We start from the raw sequence: 20180 nt of genomic DNA, 5'->3' as shown, positions 1-20180 counted from the left end.
AATCACTTTTAAGATTGTGATGTCATTGCCAAGCCATCAGCATTGGAAATTAGCTGCTTTGGTGCCTTTTATTTAAAAAAAATTCTGTTGTGAAACTTTTCTACCCTGGAGGTACCTTTATTTACCTTTACTGCCACCCTGACCCCCACTACAGACCCCACAAAGTCACCACTAATACCTGATACTGTCCACAGCTGCAAACCCAATGGCACTGCCTGCTCCTTTATGCAGCCAGATACTCAGGACAGGGGGCTGCAATGTGGTGAGGCAGGTGCATATCTCCCACCAGATGTACAAGGATCTTTATAGAGGGACCACTGGGACCAGAGCCATGGGGGAGCAGCAATAAGGATATAGCTGTAGTGGTATAAGTATAGTGGTAGAGTTATAGGTATATTGGTAAAAGTAAAGCTTGAGTGGTAGAGGTATAGTTAAAGTGGTAAAGGTATAGGTATGATGGTATAGGTATAGTGGTAGAGGTATAGGTAGAGTGGTATAGGGTATAGTGGTATATGTATAGTTATAGTGGTAGAGGTATAGGTAGAGTGGTATAGGGTATAGTGGTATAGTTATAGTGGTAGAGGTATAGGTATAGTGGTATAGGGTAGAGTGGTATACGGTATAGTGGTATAAGTGTAGTGGTATAGTTATAGTGGTAGAGGTATAGATAGAGTGGTATAGGGTACAGTGGTATAAGTATAGTGGTATAGTTATAGTGGTAGAGGTATAGGTAGAGTGGTATAGGGTATAGTGGTATAGTTATAGTGGTAGAGGTATTGGTAGAGTGGTAAAGGTATAGCTATGGTGGTAACGATATTGGTAGAGGGGTAAAGGTAAAGCTTTAGTAGTAGAGGCATAGGCAATGCTATAGTAATAAAGGTATAGGTATAGTGGTAAAAGTATAGATATATTGGTATAGGTATAGCTATAGGAGTAGAGGTATAGGTATAGTGGTCTAGGTATAGCTATAGTGGTGCAGGTATAGGTATAATGGTATAGGTATAGCTATAGTGGTAGAGGTATAGGTATAGTGGTACAGGTATAGGTATAGTGGTACAGGTATAGGTATCGTGGTAGAGGTATACGTATAGTGATTTAGGTATAGCTATAGTGGTAGAGGTATAGGTATAGTGGTTTAGGTATAGATATAGTGGTAGAGGTACAGGTATAGTGGTATAGGTATAGGTTTGGTGGTATATGTATAGCTATAGTGGCAGAGGTATAGGTATAGTGGTATAGGTATAGCTATAGTGGACAAGAGGTATAGGTATAGTGGTATAGGTATAGTGGTAGAGGTATAGGTATGGTGGTATAGGTATAGCTATAGTGGTAGAGGTAGAGGTATAGGTATAGTGGTAGAGGTATAGGTATAGTGGTATAGGTATTGCTATAGTGGTAGAGGTATAGGTATAGGTATAGTGGATTAGGTATAGGTATAGTGGAAGAGGTATAGGTATAGTGGTATAGGTATAGTGGTAGAGGTATAGGTATAGTGGTATAGGTATTGCTATAGTGGTAGAGGTATAGGTATAGTGGTCTAGGTATAGGTATAGTGGTAGAGGTATAAGTATAGTGGTATAGGTAAAGCTTCAGTGGTAGAGGTATAGTGGTAGAGGTATAGGTATAGTGGTAGAGGTATAGGTATAGTGGTAGAGGTATAGGTATGGTGGTATAGGTATAGCTATAGTGGTAGAGGTATAGGTATAGTGGTATAGGTATGGTGGTATAGGTATAGCTATAGTGGTAGAGGTATAGGGATAGTGGTTTAGGTATAGTGGTAGAGGTATAGGTATAGTGGTAGAGGTATATGTATAGTGGTTTAGGTATAGTGGTAGAGGTATAGGTATAGTGGTATAGGTATAGGTAAAGCTATAGTGGTAGAGGTATAGGTATAGTGGTTTAGGTATAGCTATAGTAGTAGAGGTATAGGTATAGTGGTAGAGGTATAGGTATAGTGGTTTAGGTATTGCTTTAGTGGTAGAGTTATAGGTATAGTGATAGAAGTATAGGTATAGTGGTTTAGGTATAGGTATAGTGGTAGAGGTATAGGTATAGTGGTTTAGGTATTGCTTTAGTGGTAGAGGTATAGGTATAGTGATAGAGGTATAGGTATAGTGGTTTAGGTATTGCTTTAGTGGTAGAGGTATAGGTATAGTGATAGAGGTATAGGTATAGTGGTAGAGGTATAGGTATAGGTATAGTGGTGGAGATATAGGTATAGTGGTTTAGGTATAGGTATAGTGGTAGAGGTATAGGTATAGTGGTAGAGGTATAGGTATAGTGGTGGAGATATAGGTATAGTGGCTTAGGTATAGGTATAGTGGTAGAGGTATAGTGGTTTAGGTATAGGTATAGCGGTGGAGATATAGGTATAGAGGTATAGGTATGGCTATAGTAGTAAGGTATAGGTATTGTGGTAAAGTAAAGTGGTAAAGGTATAGGTATAGCGATAAAGGTATAGCTATAATAGTAAAGGCATAGGTATAGAGGTAAATAAATAGGCAGAATTAAAATACAAGCACTGGATCACTCCATTACAAAAAGCTGCAAGGGATTAGGAGATGGGGCACAGCTCTGTGCTCAGACCCTGCAGATAATTCTGAACATTGATTGCATTGTAAAGAGGGACCATCGATACCAGGGAGGGGATGGGGATTTTTCTTTACTTCTTCTGTGACCACTAGAATCAGAAATGAGGTGTATCCCTCTAATAAAGGGTAATAAAATTACTTTTCTTGGTAGAGTTAGGAAGAGTCAGAACCTCTGCCAGGCGTTCATTGCTGGAAGTAGCACTCCCAGGAGTAGTGGTCCGAGGCTGGATTTTTGCACGAGTAAGGCCTAGGTGTTCAAGAAAGCAGGTGCCAAAATTAGAATGTACAAAGTCCAGATCTTATTTTAATCAAGAGTCCTGTCATTAAAAAGTCTGGGTGATAAGGGGTTCAGAGGGTCCCTCGTTACTAGGGCTCATCGTAAGGAGTGATTAGTATGATAACTCCAGATATTAAAGGAGAATTATGACCAAAGCTCTTCTGGCTCCATGTATTCATAATACTAACCTTCACTGTAAGACTGTGACCCTAACGCTAACCTTCCTGTAACTATAACCCTTCCTGTAGTACTAACTTTCTCAATAATACTAACACTAAGGGTCTTTTCACATGGGCGGTGCGCCCGACGGACTCCGTTTTGCTCAGCAGGGATCGATCCGCCGATCCCCGCTGAGCAGGCGGATGACAGGTCCGTCTCCACTTACTTTGCAGAGCCCCTGTCAAAGCCCCGCTCTCCTCTATGGGAGATCGGATGAAAACGGACCGCCTGTCCATTTTCATCTGATCTTATCCGATCCGAATCTCCAGATGGATGGAAAATAGGGTTTCCATCCGTCCGGATTTCACAGACAGGATCGGTTCGGATAGCGCTCTATAGGGCTGCATGGAGCATCCGATCAGGTCCGCCTGAAAAACTGACAGGCGGACCGGATCAGAAAGCCCGTAGGAAAGGGGTCTAAATGTTACCATAGCCTAAAAGCTAAACTTTCCTGTTCCTGAGACACTCACTCTTCTTGTAAACCCAAGACTAACCTTCCCTCAAAAACTAATACTGACCCTTGCTGTAAGACAAATCTTCCCCGCAACCCTAACACTAACCCATTTGTAATGAGAACACTAACTTCAACACTAACTTCTCATGTAACCATTATTTTAACCCTAACCTTCCTGTAAGGATAACACGACCCTCCCTGTAACACAAAGGCTCCCTGTATTCATAATACTAATGTAACGGAACCGCGACCCACACTGTGCTTGTGGACTTCCATCAGTATATGGCTTCCTCCCAGTCGTGAACATAGAAATTAGATTTTCCAGCCGCCCCCATACACAGCTAGCCGACAACTTAGCTTGTACTGGAATCTTCTGTTTATTGAACAGTCACACATAATTTATATACAGCATGGACCCCCCCCCCTCCTGATCAGATTACCACACACAGGTCAGGGGTTGCCTGATTACATTATCATATACAGGTGAAGTTGTATACAGAAATAGAATTAACCTGAACTAATTAGCTAGCCATCTGGACAGAAACAATATGTGAGTTCATTAACAATTAACAACGGGACAGACAGACTTAACAGAATCCACATCACACCTCAATACACAAAGAATAGGGAGAGCCTGTCTCTGCCATTGAAGTACAATACACATTAGAATAAGTGTAAATACAGACCCCATTTGAAGCAATCCAAGCCATATTCTCAGTGTCCATTAAGTATCTGTCTTTCACTCCCAGTGACAGTGAGTGCTGTCACAACTAACCTTCCCTGAAACCATAATGCTAGCCCTTTTCGTAATACTAACCCTTCCTGTAGCCTTAACACTAATCTTCCCTGCAGCTCTAAAACTATCCCATCCTGCAAGATTAACATTTCCTGTAACCCCAACACCAATGCTCCCTGCAACCCTAACACTAACCCTTCTTGTAATGATAACACTAACTGCAACTCCATGTAACCATTACTCTAACACTAACACCCTTGTAACCATAACCCCAATACTAACCCTCCTTGTAATGATAACAGCAACACTTCTTGTGACACAAAGCCCCCCTGTATTCATAAAAAAATAACCTTCCCTGTAACCCTAACACTAACCCTTCCCATAACACTAGCCCTTCCTGTAATCCCAACACAAATCTTTAGCCTCTTTGACCAATAGGAGGGCTCAGAAGGTAGTAGGGCCAGACTTGACTTTACCAGGAAAAGTCAAGATTTGCATTTGACTTCACTCCACTACCAAGCCACTGCATATGTACACTTTCATTGTATCCTCGGTTTGAATTACCCAGGTTTATGACCAGAGCGATACAGGCAACCCTCCTGTTCCTGACCTGGACCCCATCCACAGATGGCCTAGGGGCCATTGGCATTGCTAGAATTGGGCACAATGGGCATGGGTCTCATCCTGAGTCCCAACATTAGGGGCGTAACTACAGGGGTTGCATTTGCAACCGGGCCCCATGCTCCGGGGGGCCTGTGCGGCTCCCCTGTACACCTGGATAGGAGGGGCGGCGGGGGTGGCATGTAGAGAAATCACTGTCCTCCTTTTTCCTCTTGTAGCTGCAGAGATTGGTTCCTCTGTATGCCGCCCCCGCCACTCCTCCTATCCAGTTCACTTGTGTTCTGCTGTCTCTGGGCCCCTGTGTGCTCCCCTGGTCCCCCCTCCCCCCTACTGTGCTCCCTCCCCTCTCCTGCCGGCTGCTGCAGGGGATGTGTCACAATAGAGAACCAGGAAGGGGTCGGTAAATATGTCATTTACCAGCTCCTTCCATTTCTGAATGGACTGAGTCATTGTCAGTGACATTGTAAAAAAATAAAATAAAATGATAAAAAATAATACAATTAAAATATCAAAAAAATAAAAACTACTGACACCAGTGTGTGAACTTCCAGGATCGCAAAGGTCACACTTGCAACTGGGCCCTGGCATTCCACCACCGTGGGGAGGCCCCAAGATGGCGGGAAGGGGGCCCACTGCAGAACTTGTGAAAGGGTCCCGCTGTGGGACCGTAATAAAGGGCCCCGCAGCGAGAGTAAAGGGCCCTAGGATCAGTGGGAAGAGCCCCAGGCTTGAAGGGAAGGGCCCTGGCCAGGGGTCTGGGGGGCCCTTCATGGTTTCTTGCAGCGGGGCCCTGAAGGTTCTAGTTACGCCTCTGCCCAACACCGTAACTGTCTCCTCAAACAGACTTCAGATACCATAGCAATAGGCATTGTTGAGGCTCCTCCTTGGCTCTGATGTGTCATCCAATACAGCTGCAGGGTGACATGGGAAGACTTTCCTGCCTCTCTATAGTACTATATCTAAAGTCTGGTAAGTGGGCAGGATCAGAACTTCTGCTTAGGAGGAAGAGGGGAGCGGTGAGATTCCTCCTTGGTTGGATTTTTTTTTAGGCAGTGAGTTCCTTGCCTGTGGTGGGGGGTGCTCAATGAAAAGGTGGGAGTTTTCTCATGGGGGAGTTTACTGAAGGGAGCTGGAGTGGAGAGCTAGCTCTAGGTGTCGTCATCGTAGAGATGGTATTGATTATCAACTGGCCCAAGGAAGAGGTAAAGAGAGAATAGAAGGACCCCAAGGAAAGAGCTTTGGGGTACCCCTACAGACAAAGAAAGAAGAGTGGAGGAGATGGTGTTGTAGCCTGTATGTAACATAGTCCTGTATTTTGGGCTTTACTTTACAAATTCCACTTTGTTATTCCTCCAAATTGCACTAACAATGAGAGAGGCTTAAACAGTGAGCCTATGTACAAAGTGCAGGGGTCAGGCGTATATAATGTGTATAGTGCAGATGTCAGGAGTTGGTAACGTTCAGAGAAGCTGCTATGCTCTGCAGGCTCCAATGCAAAAAATTTATTAAATGCACCCACATTAATAAAAAAAAAAAGTTAATTTGTTATATTTTTGCATTGGAACCTATAGAGCACTGCATTTACTCTGAACATTACCAACTTCTGACCCCTGCGCTATGTATGTTACATACACTTGACCCCTGAACTATGTACATAGGCCCTGTAACGGATCTTAGTACCCCAGGTGGGCACATCCGCCGGACCTGTGTCTCCTGTCCTCCAAACGCACCCACAGCCTGAGAGAAGCCATACCCAGCCCGTAACCCCTCAATCACAAGACAATCCACACAGGTGTTGAGGGTTAACCATGCAGAGCTTAAACTGTTTATTAAATTCCAAGACATACAGTTTTACACACAGTTAGGGAAACTCCCCTTAGACTTGCCACAGGGGGGGGGGAAGGGGACAAGGACCAGCCAATGGGAACGGAACATTTGTACATTGAAACAGGCAGTCTTAATACACACCCCCTGCGGAGAGATGTCTCCAGCCCAGACCATTGTCTGTGTCATGAATCCACACACTTAGACACAGAAACAGGAGGGGGGGGGATGGGGGGAGAAGGGCTGTAGCATTACATTAGGTGCCCTGAGTCATGCCATCTTCAGCTGTTCAGAAGATGAATAAAGGGAAAAAATAAAATGAAATAAAAGGCAATGTCCCCAGGTCTCCAGTATCTTCTGGCCCATAATCTGTCGGTAGGAGGCTTGCGCACAGTCCCCTCCAAAACACACAGTGACAGTGGGTTCTGTCACAGGCCCTAGTTTTAAGCCTCTCCCACTGTCAGTCCAATTTTAGTCACACCCACAATCTGCCGCTGCGCATTCCACGCCGTTTTTCTCCTCTGCATACCCAACAGGGGAACGGGGGGGACCCCATTATTCCTAATGAAAGCCCCGTTTTTGACAGATATACTTTAAACTATAATCACTTGGTTTGCTTTAAGACACATTTAGCAAGTAAGACGATCATTTATATTTGAATATGTTTGTTATAATTATTTACATGTACATATAACTCAATGGGTTTTGCATTAATGCTACATGCAGTGGGTTAGTTGATTATTAATGCAAAAAATGTCTAATGTATCCCCCTGATACACATGCCCTTTAGATATTTTTTAATTAATACACGGATCTCCAATAAACTGTGTATTGCCCATTAAACAGCAGTGTGGATAATTAATGAGTTTATTATATTTAGATTTAGCCAAGCCTTTTCCTAATGCTCACATCGATCACACGGCGTGAAAATCTGTTGGCCATACTCCAGTACGGCACTAGTGCTAAGAGGTTTTAGGTGGCACTGGGGCTTTTGCATCCCAGAGTGGAATTATCATGGGTTGGGGGGGGGGGGGGGGGTCATCTATAAACACTAATGGTTAATGCAGATTTTGTTTGTTGTTCTCCAGAAAATTTTGGTAAATGTTAACGGTCAGATATAGACATCACTTGAGTCAACATACCGTGTTTCCCCGAAAATAAGACCGGGTCTTATATTAATTTTGGCACCAAAAGACACAGTAGGGCTTATTTTTGGGGTAGGTCTTAACATGTAATGTGCTGTCTTCTCTCCCCCCTCCCTCCCTGCCTGTCAGAATCCCCAGTGTGAACCGAGTAAAAGTGTTTGTAAAACCCTAGAATCCACTCTATTATTAGTGTAGCACTACCCCCTAGAGGGTTGCTGAGAATTACACCTTGGGGGTAGTGGTGTATTTTGCTGTTGTGCTGCCCTAGGCAAGACTAAAATTGGACGCCCCCCTTCCCCATGTAAATCTGCCCCACTCCTTTTTTAACGGATGTGACTCCCTCCAAAATTGAAGGACTAAAAGTCCCAGCATGAACCTCTGAGATCTCACGAGAGGGGGGGGGTGTGAGGGGGTGGGAGAGAGAGGTGGTGAGGGAGACAGAGAGGGGGTGAGTGAGGGAGAGAGAGAGAGAGGGGAGGATGAGAGAGAGGGGGTGAGGGAGAGAGAGGTGGGGGATGAAAGAGGGAGGGGGTGAGAGAAAGAGAGAGAGAGGGGGGATCAGAGAGTGAGAGGATGAGAGAGGGGATGAGAGTGAGAGGGGGAGATGATAGAGAGAGGGGGGATGAGAGAGAGCGAGAGAGGGGGGTGAGAGAGAGAGAGGGGAGATGAGAGAGGGGGATGAGAGAGAAAGGGAGAGGGTGAGAGAGAGAGAGGAGGGGTGAGAGAGAGAGGGAGGTGAGAGAGAGGGGGATGAGAGAGGAGAGGGGGTGAGAGAGAGGGGGTGAGAGAGGCGGCTCTAGCAACCAGTGGACAATAGAATCTCAGGTGGAGGGGGCGGCTTTTTTGCTGCCCCCCTGCAAAGTGCTGCCCTAGGCCTGGGCCTTGTTGGCCTAGGCCAAAATACAGCACTGCTTGGGGGTCCCCTGGGTTATAATTAGCAACTGATAGCAGGCAAAACGGCAGTTAAAATCCTTGGCTCAAACAATAATGAGTCCAGGGGATGTTGGTTTATTTGTAATTAATTTGGAACTGGGATGGGAGAAGGGATGAGTGGGATACTCCAACTATGAACTATGCACAATCTTGAAGGACAACTAACTGCAGAGTGTGGCAAGGCCGCTGCTTCACCTTGCCACTGAAGTGAAGATAGTTTAGAAATGTCCTGTTTTTTAGTCATTCTCTTCAGGGTTCTAACTTGGCACCCCCTTTACTTCCACTGCCTGTGTGTACTGACACCCGTCCACTTTCGCTATCCACTGGAGTGGTCCCATTCCTGGGCAGACACCTTGGCAAGCTTTCCTGTACTTACGGACTCTGTTTTTCCAGAGTTGCTCTGCCATCTACTCCACCAGTCAGCTTTCCTGGACCTCTGGGTTCAGCACCACACTCCTGGTCCACAAGGACAACCACCTGTGACCACCATCCACAGCAAACAGGAGGAGAGACAGCCGTCACCCTCCTCCTGGGACCTGGCTTCCCACCCAAAGACACCCTGTCACATGTGTCTGTGGCTTTTATAACATATCCCAGGATGCACCGCTGTTTGTGCCAACCCATTGGGATAGTTACAAAAGCCTGTGCCACTGGCTGGGTTTCCTCCACTGTCCAACAGGTTCCCCTATTGGATACAGTGGGGACACTCCCTTAGGCAAGATGAATCACACATGGACACATTCAACAGGCAAAACTACAAATCAAGCTCCCCTGATAAGCAGATGGAGACACTGGACTTTACCTACCAAGCACCTACCTAGGAGGGTGCTAAATCAGTATTCTATCATGTCCAATGTGTGTGTTCCTGTATTAAAATTGTGCCAAGTATCTTTGTTACAGCGCCGCTCGGTGCTTCCGTGACCCACCGGAGCTCTCTTCCCCGCTCTGAGCACTGCAGAGGGGAGCGGCTGAGATCCCCCACTGACAGCTGGGAGAAGAGGTGGAGAGCAGCGGGAGATCAGCTGAGCGCCGAGTGGCGCTGTACTGAAAGTATTTGGCACAAATATAATACAGAAACACACACATTGGACATTAAATAAAACGGTAATAGAGTGGATTCTAGAATTTTACAAACACTTTCAACTAGGGCTTATTTTTGGGGTAGGGCTCCCCGAAAATCACAGTAGGTCTTATTTTCAGGGTAGGTCTTATTTTCAGAGAAACACGGTAATTTTAAGTTAATACATATACACTATATTACCTAAAGTATTGGGACGCCTGCCTTTACACGCACAGGAACTTTAATGGCATCCCAGTCTTAGTCTGTAGGGTTCAATATTGACTTGGTCCAACCTTTACAGCTATAACAGCTTCAACTCTTCTGGGAAGGCTGTCCACAAGGTTTAGGAGTGTGTCTATGGGAATGTTTGACCATTCTTCCAGAAACGCATTTGTGAGGTCAGGCATTGATGTTGGACTGGCAGGCCTTGCTCACAGTCTCTGCTCGAATTCATCCCAAAGGTAGGGTTGAGGTCAAGACTCTGTGCAGGACAATCAAGTTCCTCCACCCCAAACTCGCTCATCCATGTCTTTATGGACCTTGCTTTGTGCACTGGTCCAAATAATTTGGTGTAGGGGGGATTATGGTGTGGGGTTGTTTTTCAGGGGTTGAGCTCTGATGACGCTTCCTGGGGAAGAGGGAACTGCATAAGGTGGGTGGATACATCTGGTGACGTCACGTCCGCAGTTTGGAACGCATATCGCAAATTTTGAGTTCCAAAACGGTGTTACTATATGCCTACATACAAGAGGAGAGTTTTGTAAATGTTTTAATAGCTTTTTATCAAGATTTTACAATAAAAAACAGTATTATACTATGGATCTCTCCTGCTTCTATTTCCCCAACCAAGTATGAGAATTTAGTTTACCCTACTGGAAACCATTGAGGAAAAAGCAGACCATCCATGCTAGAAACAGTCTGAGGAATGCCAACTTCTTTCAAGGCACATTATTCACTATTATCTGGTCAGTGAAGACACATAAGGAGGAGAGCACAGCATGGCACTTCGCTGCCAACATTGGCATCGGAACAAGCACTTTATTTTTTATTGGTATTTTTTATGCACATTTTGGCACCATAATCGCAGAATACGTTATAATGTTTTTGTTATGGGCAATTGTCATTCTTTTTGTTTTATTGCGCTTTGTAGCACTTATACCACCAGTGTATAATAGTACAACCACACACTAGATTTTTTGTGACTAGACAGCACTGGGTTCATACACCACAATTTGAAAGGGATTGGGCTTGGCCCCCAAGTTCCAGTGAAGGCGACTCTTAGGGCGTCAGCATACCAAGACATTTTGCACAATTTCATGGTCCAACTTTGTGGGAACAGTTTGGGGATGGCCCCTTCCTATTCCAACATGACTGCACACCAGTGCACAAAGCAAGGTCCATAAAGACATGGGTGAGCGAGTTTAGGGTGGAGGAACTTGATTGTCCTGCACAGAGTCCTGACCTCAACCCTACAGAACACCTTTGGGATAAATTAGAGCCAAGACTGTGAGCCAGACCTTCGCGTCTACATCAGTGCCTGACCTCTGGAAGAATGGTCAAACTTTCCCATAGACATACACCTAAAACTTGTGGACAGCCTTCCCAGAAGAGTTGAAGCTGTTATAGCTGCAAAGAGTGGGCCAACTTAATATTGAACCCTACAGACCAAGACTGGGATGCCATTAAAGTTCATGCGCGTATATAGGCAGGTGTCCCAATACTTTTGGTAATATAGTGTATATAAATATATATATATTTACATACACTGCTTAAAAAATTTAAAGGAACACTTTGAAAACACATCAGATCTTAATGGGGGAAAAAAATAGAAAAAAATAGGCAGAGATCCATGTTCCTGCTTAGCAGTAACACAACATCTCTATCTTCCCCTCTGACAGAACAACGATCTGCCCTATTTAGACAGGCCACCACTCTGCCTCTCTCAGAAACGATCACCAGGTGCATGGAGTCATGGGGTCATGGGGTCAGCTGGACCCGCTGATTGGCTCCCGCTGTGTCCAATCACAGCGGGAGCAGGGACACCGGTGGCACGCATGCATGCCCTTAACCCAAAAAGAAAAAGACATAGAGGTACATGATTTCATGCTAAAGGGCCGCCCTGCTGCAGTAGATATGCGTGGGGCGGTCCAGAAGCAGTTAAAGGAAAGCCTTCAATACTCTCTATGTGTTTTCACAGAAGACACATCCCTGCTTTCAAATTAGAGTAAAAGAGTGTAAAAGGTCACCAGCACTCCGAAACATGGAGTATCTCACATTATTGTGAACCATTTATCATAAGTCAAACTGCCATGTCAATGTTTCCGGGTCTCCTTGGGTCCCCATCCCCAGGGTGATGTAAGGAGGTCACTGAGTAGTCCTGAGAAAGGGGACTTGGCATGGCCTTGAAACGTTGGCATGGCGGTTTGACCTAAGCGATATGTTACTCTAGCAATAAATCGTAAAAACGCATCTTTTGGGTCACTTAATTAACCTGAGAAAGGGGATCCAGCGAGGCCCAATAACGTAGGCATGGCAGTTTGACCTATGTGACACCATATATGGAGGGCCAGATATGGACCTTTGCTTGCCTTTATTCAGCCCGTGGGGCACTCCTTCATCCACTGATACAAAACACTCTTGCTTTCACTGACACCAAAGATGGAGCACTATTCATTCCACCGACAACAACAAAGGAGTACTATTCCTCCCACTGACACCAGACATGGGGCTCTATTCCTCCCACTGACACCAATGATGGGGCACTATTCCTCCCACTGACACCAATGATGGGACACTATTCCTCCCACTGACACCAATGATGGGGCACTATTCCTTCCACTGACACCAATGATGGGGCACTATTCCTCCCACTGACACCAATGATGGGGCACTATTCCTCCCACTGACACCAATGATGGGGCACTATTCCTCCCACTGACACCAGAGATGGGGAACTAATTCTCACACTTACACCAGTTATGGGGCTCTATTCCTCCCACTGAAAACAACAAAGGGGTACTATTCCTCCCACTGATATCAATTATGTAATTTTTTAACTTCCACTGACCACCAAGCCCATGGCATTATTTACTCCCACTGATGTCAGGGCATTTTCTTTTCCCACTGGTCACAGTCCGGCCCCCGTTAAGTATGAAGGACAGTAAACTGGCTCTTTGGTTCGAAAGTTTGGAGACCTCTGTGGTACACCAACAATACATTGTGAAAGTGTATCTTTTGGGTCACTGAGTCATTCTGAGGAAGGGACCCTTTGAGGTCTCGAAATGTTGGCGTGGCAGTTTGACCTATGTGACATGGTACACCAGGGGTCTCCAAACTGTGGCAAATGTGGCCCTTTGCTTGTCTTTATCCACTGATACAAGGCACTATTCCTTCCACTGACAACAATATTGGGGTACTTTTCCTCCCACTGATATCAGAGATTTGGAACTAATTCTCACACTGACACCAATTATGGGGCACCATTCCTCCCGCTAACACCAATGTAATTTTATTACTCCCACTGACCTCCACTGATGCCAGGGCATTTTCTATTCCCACTGGTCACAGTTCAGCCCCCTAAAGTAAACTGGCCCTTTGTCTCGAAAGTTTGGAGACCCTTGTGGTATACCAATAATAAATTGTGAAAGTATATCTTTTGGGTCCCTGAATTGGCCTTAGGAAGGGATCCTTTAAGGTCCTGAAATGTTGGCATGGCAATCACAATGTAAAATATGACTTTTGGGTCATCTAAGAAAGGGGACTATGAGAGACGCCAAAACATTGACATGGCAGTTCCATTTCCAGTTCCAGCTGACCCATGTGACCTGTTAATTCGCAATAAATCATGAAACAACATGTTTTGGGTCACTTAGTTGTCCAGATGAAGGGACCAGTTTATGGTCCTGCAACTTTCGCTTGGCAGTTTGACCTATATGCATGGCTTTTTTTCAGCGGGAACGCGGGGGAACGCAGTTCCGGCACCTCCAGGACTGAATGTATGTAATGGCAAGGGGTGCTGGAGGTGTGCTGCAGGGTCTGTTGATGCTGGTTGCTGGGGATCTAGTGTCACTGGAGGTAATCTATTATTGCAGGGGGGTCTGTTGCTGGGGAGATCTGTTGTTGTTGGCAGGGGATCTATTGTTGCTAAGGGTGGGTCTTATGTTGCTGGGGGTTCAGTCGTCTCTGGGAGGGATCTACTGTTGAGGAAGAGGTCTATTGTTGATGACTGCTGGAAGATCTGTTGTTGCTTCCGGGGAGTCTATTGTTGCTGATGAAGGGGGTGGTATTTTCTTGTAGGTGGTCCATTGTTACTGGGGGGGATCTATTCTTCCAGAGGGTCTGCTGATGCTGGCTGCGAGGAGATCTGTTGTTGCTGCTAGGGAGGGGGGTGTTTTGTTGTGAGTGGTCCATTGTTGCTGGCTGCAGGGGATCTATTTTACTGCTTTTCTTGTTATCATTAACAAGCTCAATACAAATTAGTTAGTACCACAAATGTTACTGTATTATCTAAAAGGGGTGGTCTTGGGAGGTCTGTAATGGGTGGAACCAAGAAACGGTGCTCGGAGGTGGGTAGGGGCGGAGACAAGGGGTGACTTGAAAAAGGGGAGTTCTTGCACCTATTCTCTGAGAAAAAAAGCCCTGCCTATATGACATGGCACACTAAAATATATATAATATCTTTTGAGTCACCTGGTTATCCCGAGGAAGGGGATCTCGTGAGGTCCCTAAACACTGGTTTGACAGTTTGACCTATGTGACATTATACAATCACAACAAAATCAAGACAACGCATCTTTTGGGTCAATGGGTTTCCCTGAGAAAGGGGACCCTGTAGGACCCTAAAACATTGGCATGGCAGCTTGGCCAACAAAACATGAAACATTGATGGCAAATTGTGAAAACACATCATTTGGATTGCCGGGGACTTTATATTCTTTTATTCTGGGTATGCACGGTGCTTCTGTTGTGGTCACTACAAGCACCCCTGAAGCTCCATCTGGTCAGAGAGTCTTCAGGATCATGCAGTCCAGGGGCTGACTGGCAACTTACGGCCCAGGGGGCAAGTGCAAACCAGAGGCCCATGGTGCAGAAAACTCGACCCCCCTCCCACTCTCCCTCTTTCCGGCCTCGTTCTGACTCCCATTCCAGGCTGAAGCTCTGCTCCAGGTACTTTCTACTCACCGGCTAAAGCCGGTTCCACGCCCCACTTGAGACCCAACTGAGCTGTCCCAGCTTCCCCCAACTGCCCCCTGCTGGCCAGGTTGGGGGAAGCTGGGAAAGCTCAGTTGGGTCTCAAGTGGGGCATGGAATCGGCCTCTGCTCAGACACAGTTTACACCATCCATGCTGGGGGGGAGGCCTGCGCTCTGTTCTTGTCTTCAATCCGCACTTAGTAGGTCAGCGGCAGGGATTTTTACTTCTCTTCACCAGGAATCCCTTAAAGCATGTCTGTGGCAGAAGCAGTGCAGCCTTTTTACGGGGCATCAGAGCGGCCCAGGGGGAAATTGCCCCCCTGCCCCCTAGCCCAGTCCTCCCCTGATGCAGTCATAACTAGGTGTTTTTTTCTTTCAAATATTGACTTGCATTGTTACACACCGGAGTCACATCACTACTCTGTAAATATAAGAGTGACATCACAACTCTAAGAGTCGGTTCACACTATGGCGACACGACTCTGTACTACTTCGGGGGCGACTTGTGAAGTCCTGTGCACCGCGACTTCGGCGCGACTTGCACAGACTTCATATAATGAATGTCTATGCAAGTCGCTCCGAGGTCGCCCCGAAATAGTACAGGACCCTTTTTCTAAGTTGGAGCGACTTGTGTCACTCCTATTAGAACGGGTCCTGTAGCAGTCAATGGACTGTGAGGAACCGCAAGTCGCGGCAGTGTGAACCGAGTCTACAGCTCACCACGCATCCTACAGTCTAATTGTACATGTTCCTTTAGACCTACCAACAACTATGAGAGTAAGGGCCTGCCTTATAGGATATAGATTAATTGGATAGATTAGGTAGGTCCTAATATTACATCGTTTTGGTAAACCTACAGTTAATTGCATAGTCAGATTGTCACATATATGGTGACCCTTACACTTCAATCATCTTGGTGTTGCATCATCAGTTTCCATATATGTTATACAGGCATACATTTCAAACATGATCCACATTTTACAGGTTCTATTTAATCCCTCAAAAATATATTATATTTTATGGACCTGAAATCACAAACCCTTCTAATAAAAGTTAATAAATAAAAAGGTCTTCTAATAAAAGTTAATAAACCCTCCTAATAAAAGTTATGCTGTACTTTAAAAATTATCTCCCTATCCAATGCGTCTGGCCCCCTAATCTACATGCAGGGCGCCGGATGCATGGATTCCAATAGGGGGATTTTTTTTTTTGAAGCACGTGATTAGAGCAAGAGGCTCTAATAGGCTTCAAAAAAGGGTGGGCTCAGGGCGCAGAGCACTGCGCCCTGAGCACACCCAGTTTTATGTCAATAGCGAATAAATATTCACTAGTCCCACATGGAAGAAAAATATATTAAAAATATATTTTAAAAAAACATTTTTTATTTTTCCACAATATATTGGAAATATATTTGAAATGCTAAAATTTTGGCCATATTCAATATATTTCAAAATAATTTTTCCCTAAATATATTGGAAATACATTTTTTTTTCTTATGGGTTGTCACACTGACTCTCCTCCCAGCCAATCAGAAAGAGGGTTGTGAGACCCCTTTCCCGATTGGCCAAAAGGAGAAGTGATCTTACTGGCCAGTGGCCAAGAAGAGGCAGAAGACACAAGGCTGGAGGAGAAGGACAGCGGCTCAGCCATCCGGAACTGCCAACTGACTGATCGACCGACCAATGGGGGGGCGGGGGGTGCGCATTGGTTTGCTGCCGCCCCCCCCCCCAAATTACCGAGCGCCAGCGGCGCCACTGCAGTGAGACGAATACCCCATACAATGGTGGTCACTGGTAAGAAGGCCCCTTACATTGGTGGTCAGTGATAAGAATTCTCCGTGAGAAAAAATGGTCCTTACATTGGTGGTCAATGGGAAAAATATACCGCCTACAGATAGCTTTAAAGATAATTGCTGTCATTGGGAACTTATCCAAGAGGCAGGAATTACTCCTTGCTCAAGGAACCCCTAGCAACCTCTAGAGCAGTGAAGGCCAACCTTGGCACCCCAGATGTTTTGGAACTACATTTGCAATGATGCTCCACTAAACTGCAGAGAGCATTAGCATCAAGGACATCAAAAACATCTGGGGTGCCAAGGTTCATCATCACTGCTCTAGAGGAACCCAGATTGAGAAAAACTGATCTAGAAAGTTACATTTAACAATAGTGACATCTTTACTGCCATCGTATCAGTCACAGGTCTGAAATAACTACCCTCCAAATGAGTTGTATTTTAAAAATCTGCCATCACTACTCTACCGATAATGCATATATCTATTAGATAAATAAATTCAATCCACCTATATGGTCACATAATATACAGATACAGTGTAGCGCTCTCTGCCCTCCATGATCAACCTCCTTTTATGCTAGGAGCTAAGCCCCATCTCCCAGGGAGGCCCCACCTCTTAAGATTGTCCAGCATAGATCCATCCTCCACGTCTTCCAGTTTTTAGTCCATTGTGTGCGGCATCCATCCAGGTCCCGTAGTACCGCCTCTTCTGTCCACCCAGCCATGCACCTCCATCACCAGCCCGGCACTACCCCAGCACATGGTTCTCCATATAAACCCAACTCCCATGTACAATAAAACACAACATCCCCCCCAGAATAAAATAATATCATCCCGGCTCCCCATCCCCTCTGTCTGCCGTCTTCTCCCCGGCCGTCTCTCTCTCTCTCCTTCAGTTAATCAACATGTTAATGAGAATAGATCCTAATCAATAGCTTCAATCAGAAAGGCAGAAATCACCAGGCCTTCTCTTCTGCTCTGCCGCTGCACGTCCCCAGCCCCCCTCCCCGATAATGAAAACAAATGAGAAGCCGCGGTAAAATGGGTTAATTTGCTTCAATTTAATTATTTCTTCAGCAGAGTTGTGGTTTTTTTTTTTTTTTTTTTTCCCAATGTGTTGCTCACCGCTGGCCTAGGAGGCAGGGAATGGGTTAACGCGGCTGTGTTATTGCGCTGATTATTGATTACTGCTGTGGTTATGCCTACAGATATTTTGAAATTCCGCTGTAGTTTTGTGATCTTAAAGAGGACCTGTCGCCTACATACAGCAGCTTGGTAAACCCGATATACACCAGGGCCAAAGAAGGCCCAGTGGGAATCTGTATTTGAAGATTATATTCATACCAGTGTTGGGGGGATTTCCCTGTAAGGGAAGTAAGGAAAATGTCCCCGGTGGGGACACACACATAGCAGGTAAGACCTGGCAGAGGATGTATACCTTCCTCACCCTATAAAAAAAAAAAAGAAAGATTGGGCTGGAATTTCACATTAATAATACATGCATTTGAAAAGGGAGTAGTATATAGTAATATATTTGCTGTATAATGTATATAGCATAGATATACTATACATTATAAATGCATATATACTGTATATATATTTGCGTATATATATATATATATATATATATATATATTTATACATACATATATATATATATATATACATATATATATATATACACATACATATATATATATATACACATACATATATATATATATACATATATATATACACACATATATATATATATATATATATATATATATATATATATATACACATACATATATATATACATATATATATACACACATATATATATATATATATATATATATATATATATATATATATACATATATACACACACACACACATATATATATATATATATATATATATACATATATACATATATATATATATGTGTGTGTGTGTATATATATATATATATATATATATATATATACTGTATATAGTATACAGTATATACAGTATATAATATACGGTATTTGCTGTATGCACAGTATATTATATTCTGTATATAGCATACACATATAATATAAAGTATACACACCGATCAGCCATAACATTATGACAACTTAAGGCTCGTACACGCTATAAGAAAATCAGGCGAGAATTTTCGTCCAAAGAACTTTCGTACGATTTTCCTATAGCGTATACACAACTTTCAACAGCCGATTCCGACTTTTCGTACGAAAATTCCCAATGGGACAAAACTCCCAAATTTTTCTCCTATGGGAACAGAACAAAGGATTTTTGTTTAACCACTTCTGGACCAGAAGGATTTGCCCCCTTAATGACCAGGCCATTTTTTGGAAATCAATTTAACGGACAATTGCGCGGTCATGCAAAGCTGTATCCAAATAAAATTGACGTAGTTTTGTACCCACAAATAGAGCTTTTTTTTTTTTGGTGGTATTTGATCACCTGTGCGATTTTTATTTTTTGCGGTATAAACAAAAAAAAAAAAAAACACAATTCTGAAAATAAAAAACAATATTTTTCACATTCTGCTATATAACATTCCCAAAAATAAAAAAAATAAAAAATAAACATTTTTTAACATTTTAGGCCAATTTGTTTTCTGCTACATATTTTTGGTAAAAAAAAATCGCAATAAGCGTATTTTGAGGGTTTGCGGAAAAGTTATTGCGTCTATTAACTACGGGAAAGATTTATGTCATTTTCATAGTTTTTTTTTTTGTTTTTACTAGTAATGGCGGCGATCTGTGATTTTTTACGGGACTGCGACATTGTGGCGGACAGATCGGACCCCTGACTGACATTTTTGACACTCTTGGGGGGACCAGTGACAATACTACAGTAATCAGTGCTAAAAATATGCACTGTTACTGTGATAATGACACTGGCAGGGAAGGGGTTAACATTGTGGGTGATCAAGGGGTTAAATTTGAGCCTAGGGGAGTGATTCTAATTGTGGGGAGGGAGTGGCTTGTGAAATGATCATAGAGACCTGTGATCCTACATAGAAGGATCACAGGAGCTCTGTGATCATTCCAGGGAGAAGAACGGTCAGCTGTGTTTTCAACAGCTGACCATTCTTCTCTCTCAGCGGGGAGCGATCGCGGGTGTCAGGAGGCAATCTGAGCCACCTGCCCCATGCATCGGCTTCCCCACTGATGAGTGGGGGCGGGAGTGCGCCGCCGGCAGCGCGCGCTTGCCCCCTAGCTGCAGGCGCGCGACCAACGTAGGTCCACGTCGGTTTGCGCAGGAGCGCCGCCCTGCCGCAGTAAAAAGGCGGCAGTCGGTCCTGAAGAGGTTAAGGCTTGTACACACTATAAGAAAA

At 44.3% G+C, this 20180-nt stretch overlaps 1 protein-coding gene across 1 annotated transcript in view; it reads right to left on the bottom strand.

Moving 5' to 3' along the window:
• Positions 1 to 17489, bottom strand: part of LOC309569588 (hepatocyte nuclear factor 6-like) — a 128234-nt gene extending 110745 nt beyond the window's left edge. The window contains exon 1 of the mRNA XM_082275470.1: positions 17457 to 17489. The gene's annotated coding sequence lies outside the window, so the exon portion shown is untranslated. The remainder of the gene's footprint in view (positions 1 to 17456) is intronic.
• Positions 17490 to 20180: the final 2691 nt, after the last annotated feature.

The sequence above is a fragment of the Pelophylax lessonae genome (genome assembly GCF_965119305.1).
Source record: "Pelophylax lessonae genome assembly, chromosome: 13".
Lineage (NCBI taxonomy): Eukaryota > Metazoa > Chordata > Amphibia > Anura > Ranidae > Pelophylax > Pelophylax lessonae.
This window is presented reverse-complemented; position numbering and strand designations above follow the sequence as displayed.